We start from the raw sequence: 5455 nt of genomic DNA on the forward strand, positions 1-5455 counted from the left end.
AGTAAATACTGTGTTTGGGATTGTATTGGTTCTATAGATTGATCCGAGGAAAATTTTGTTGTAGTTTTCATTTCATTATACAGGCCTTACATATATACTGTTAAGTTTATCTCCAAATATCTCATACTATTTATGCTATTATAATCGGTTTATTTTCTACTTGTGTATTGCTAATGTAAAGACAGAATTGATTTTTGTATATTAACCTTATATCCTGCAACCTTGATACATTTGCTTATTAATTCTAGCATTTTTTCCCCTAGATTTCATTTTACCCTGTCAGGTAAGATGAAAATGTGAAAGTATGAATGCTTCTACTGGTGGGAGGCAGAGACATAGTATTTGGAAATGTGAAATATTAACAATCTTTTTAGAAAGCATTTTGATAGCATCTATTAAAATTCAAGTGAAAAAATACATTTAGTTTCAGCTCAGCAATCTCACTGCTGGGAATCTATTTTATAGCCAGCATAAGGATTTTTGTGCAAAGATGTTGATTGCAGTCTTCATTTGTAATAGCAGAAACCTGGAAATGAAGCGAATGATCAACAATAGATGAGTGCTTAAGTGGTGGTACATCCACCCTTGGTTTACAGCTGGCTTGAATGGGTTTCTCAGACTAGTAGAAATAACCCTTTTCAGCAAAGGACTATATAGTACAAAAATAATATTTCATTTTTAGATATGGTTATGTATTGCTGAAAATTAAAAAGGTTAAAGATCTATTACTGTTCAGTGGAACTTTCTTTATTCCTTCTAAAGCTTTGTCTTGCTGTGAGAAAGGTATGAACAGTCTGCAAAACAAGCCTTTGCTCCTTTCAAATTTGCATAATGTGCATGCAGTTACAGCTGTTCAATTTTTTTTCTTCAATTGCCAGAGGATTTCCATAACTTACTCAATAGAACTCACTCAAATACAGCAATTTTTATTTATCCTTCTACTTATCTTTTTAAAACTCTGATGGCTATGTCTCTGCCATTGTTACTTCTTTGAAAAAACAAACAAAAAGAAAACATTATTCTGACAAATCATGGATTACCATGATTTCTGCCTATTTGTACCACATTATTTTCATAAATACTTTTAACATTGGATGTGATCTGAAATTATTCATTGTATCACTGTGTATCACAGTAAGTACCTATTTTACTGCTATAAAGACTTTATTGCCCTTTGGAGAAATGCACAAATACATTTGTAGTAAAAGTAAAGAAATAAAGTAAAGGGGTATAATGGTCAGATCTTCTGCAAGGCCATTAACAGCATACCGTGAATCAAGCATGACTTGACATACGAGAGGAATGATTTATAGCAAATTCTTGGAACAACTACTATCTGTAGGACCTAGGAGAGAGAAAAAAATACAAAGACATAAAAGAACTCAAAACATAAGCCACTTTTGCATAGTCATTAACTGCAGATTATATGACTTATGCTCTTACAAAGAATCGTTTGAAGCATCAAATGAAGAGGGAAGGCAGAGCAGTCAGAAATCTTTGAATGAGACCTTTGAGCTTGTATTGCAGACTTGGGAACTCACCGCATGTAATGGGGAAAACAGGCTGATTATTTAGTTCTTTTTTATTAAAAAAAATCTCTATAATTATAGTAAAACCCTTTTTAATTTATTTACCTAATATCCCCTTGCCTGAAATGTCTTTTTTTTTTTTTTTTTTTTTTTTTTTTTTTTTTTTTTTTGAGACAGGGTCTGGCTCTGTTGCCCGGCTGGAGCTTGGCTCACTGCAACCTCCACCTCCCAGGCTCAAATCATCCTCCCACCTCAGTCTTCTGAGTAGCTGGGACTACAGGCATGAGGCACCACACACAGGTAATTTTTGTATTTTTGGTAGAAACAAGGTTTCACCATGTTGGCCAGCTGGTCTCAAACTCCTGGCCTCAAGCAATCCTCCCGCCTCAGTCTCTCAAAGTAATCCTTCAGTCTAATCACCAAAGATACTAGCTTGTTTCTGCTGTGAAGGAAATCTATGATAATAATTATATTGAGTGTTTTCATACATTTGATTAGTATAACCAAATAATTTCAATAAGTATGAAGACTTAAAATGAACATTTCCTTAATGTTGTTTAACCTGCATTATAGGTTTTATTTATAACTCAACCCTTATCCAAAAAGAATAGTCTCAAATATTTACTAAAAGTCAGTATATTTTGTGTATGATATCACAGCCATAAAAACAATCAAATTAGAAGTAGCATTTACAGTATTAGTCACAGATAGGAAACCATAATTTAGTGAAGAATAACAAAAATAAATAAATATAGATTGACAGGTATATAGATAGATTCTGAAATTTAACTTTCGCTTTACCCAACCTTGTTGAGAATGAAATCGTGTATGCAGGGTGCCTTAAAGGCACTTCTTTCCTAAAAATTGTATATATTTGGAATAATTCACCAAGAAAATCCTAAGAAAGAAAAGAGTTTATGTGATTGACTTTGGGTTATCAAAGCAAAGTCTATCCAGGATAAATAACAGGCAGAGGATAGTGATTACAGCTCATTTATTAAAATAGCAACATTGGTACATATCTGAGTCAAGCTTGGAACTCCCCCTCCCTCTCACCTAGACAAGTTAGGCTTTAAAATTACTGTAAAAATTAAATCAAATTGCCTGTGAAGGTAAGCTCTTAGAAGAATTTTTTAGGTAGATGATCTACGTAACAAGACATGCGCCAACCAAATCTGCAGTCAAATATTGGGGGGAAAAAAGCAACAACAGTAGGTTTGTGTTTATTTCAATGTCTGGAATATTTTAAAAATTAAGTTCTTGGCTTCGGCCTAGGGGTCTCTAATCAATTCCAGGAAATGTACTGTATCTTTCCTTGAGGTCAGCAGGAAAGCCCTTTGGCAAGGGTGTCTGGGATGGCCACTTGACATCCCCAGCACACCTGTTGCCAAAGTTACCCATGGCTGCTGACAGAGAGACTGATGTGCTGCCACGGATTGACTTTAGGGATGAACAGATCAAGATCAACTAATTTGGGCAGATGCATTAAAGTGTTTCTGTGTATTTAAGCATACCATAGAAAGACAAATTCAACAGCTTTCACTTTGCTTTCATACAAGGTTGTTCTCTTACGTGTTTTCTATTTTTGTTTATATACTAATTTCCTCTAGATTGACTGGGTTCTAAATTTATTATGAATTTGGTAAAGCCTCTGAACTTTGTGTTTCTATATTACACACCTTGTGTCTGTTACTACTGTTGTGGTTATACACTCGGGATTTTAAAGTCTCAACGATAATCACCATAAGTCATTTTTAGCAGCTCTGTTTAGAAGATTCCATCAGTAGAAACTCAGCAGGGGTAACTTTCACTTAAACATTCCAGACTCTCAGAATCCTTTACATTTAAATGATGTGTTAAAAACAATGCCACCTCTTTTTACTTAATTTCAGTCACATTGGGAAGAAGATAAGAAAGTTTATTCTGAACTCCATCACTCACTATTACTGAGTTTGCTTCATTGTTGCAACTAGGGAAAATTAGTCTGAGATTTCAAAAAAGCAACTAAACAATTTTTTTTCCAAATTCTTATCCACCATGACTAGACCATGGCAAAAGAAAGAAAGAAAGAAAGAAAGAAAGAAAACAAAAGAAAAAAAATAAAACACAAACAAACAAAAAACCCAGAGAGGCAAAAACACACTTCAGACAAAAACACACTTCAGCATAGTAGAAAGAAAGCAGATACACATAGACACAAATCCCCAAGCTCTCCACTTACTGGGTAAGTACGATTTTGTTGAGCTACTTAATATCACTACAATTCAGTTTCCTTATTTATAAAATAGAGATGGCACCTCCTTCATCGCTTTGCTGAAGGATTACAGGATGATGGGTGAACTGTAATACTTGGTACATAGTATACATTCAATATACATTAGGAGGACCCCTTTCTGCTCATTACGTGGACAGAGGAAAAGTACCAGGCCAGGGTATTTATGACGACTATGTGGAAAGACTTTGGCTTCTATGGGGATGACATGGTTACAGGAATCAAAACTTTGACATTAAAAACTTTCATATCTCTTTATGAAATTCAATGAAAAAGAAAGAGCTGTTGATGCTGTGGGCTAAACATTAGGACAGTAATGGTTGGATTAACACAGCTGGACCACAGAGTGCCAGATGGTGGAAGACACCCTTCCCCTTCCCCTTCCCAACCCATAAATCCTAGAACCCTGAGCCCCCTAGTGTGAGCTTTGTGCATTTGTGCTTGAGGCAGTGAGGTTCTCCCACCACAGGTCCCAGTTGGCATATCCACCAACAGCTCTCACCAAATCACACTTGTGTCCTGCCTTCCTTTCCACATCCGCCTGCACTCTCACCACCCCCAAAGAAGCACCTTTACTGTATATTACAGATATGTTTGATTTCTCTAAGGAAAATGTTCTCATATTCTACGTACAATTGCATTCAAAACCTAAGTTCCACTATCTTAGAGATGATCGTGTGGTTGCGTTTTTGTTTCCTTGAGGGAATGTTACCTCTGTAAACCATATGGCAAAGGGACAAGATGGAACATGAGTCACCCTACACAAGGGAACAAACATGCAGACATGAAGGCAGACAGCGTCACAACAACTCCAGAGGCTGGCAGTTTCTGGGCTTCAAAAGAAAAATAACTTTTTTTTTTTTTTTTTTTAGCTCTGCAAACCACAGCTACTTGTGTGGTTGATGTGTAGCTAAAGGCCACGGCTCTCCTATCACATGATCTCACACAGCGCTGGAGTTCTTCCAGTGAGCAGGTGTTAACGGTCCCTGAAAACCAGTTTGTAAGAGATCGTAGCTGTCATCCCAGAGTGATATGCTTTAATAGAAAGAAACCCATGTTTCCCAGGAAATTGCTATCAAAGTTCAACAGAGATTCCAGTGCACGAGCAGAACGTAATTTACCCACCATTTATCTTTAATGAGCACCTACTGTGTGCCAGGTACTAGGCACCTGCTAGCTTTGTCTATTTTAATCCTGCTGTTCCTTTAAATCTCAGGCAAACATCACTTTCTTACAAAAGCCTTCCCTTCCTTCCCTGAATCAGATCCTCCTTTTACACACTCTGGTAATATGACGTCTCTGTCTTTCACGGCTCTTAACCATGGCTGAATTTTACATTATTTATGGCATTCTTTTATTAACATTTGTCTCCTCCAGCAAGCTGTAAGCACCTTGAGGGCAAGTACTGTGTCTGACTTTAGTCAGTACTGTATCCACAGCACCTAGAAGGCACTCATGTATTTATTAACAAATGCAGGTCTTTATGTTGTCTGCAATCTTACATGCTCCTGAGGTAATAGTTCAGCTGACCTGATTTAGGGTCAGCTAGGATAAAATGAGTAAATATTAATTGGGAATAAAGTGCATATTTCTTTCTTTTGGAGACATAGATTACCCACACCCGTGGTGAACTGGTAAGCCAGCTCTCTTGAAA

Source organism: Nomascus leucogenys, chromosome 3 (genome assembly GCF_006542625.1).
Source record: "Nomascus leucogenys isolate Asia chromosome 3, Asia_NLE_v1, whole genome shotgun sequence".
NCBI lineage: Eukaryota > Metazoa > Chordata > Mammalia > Primates > Hylobatidae > Nomascus > Nomascus leucogenys.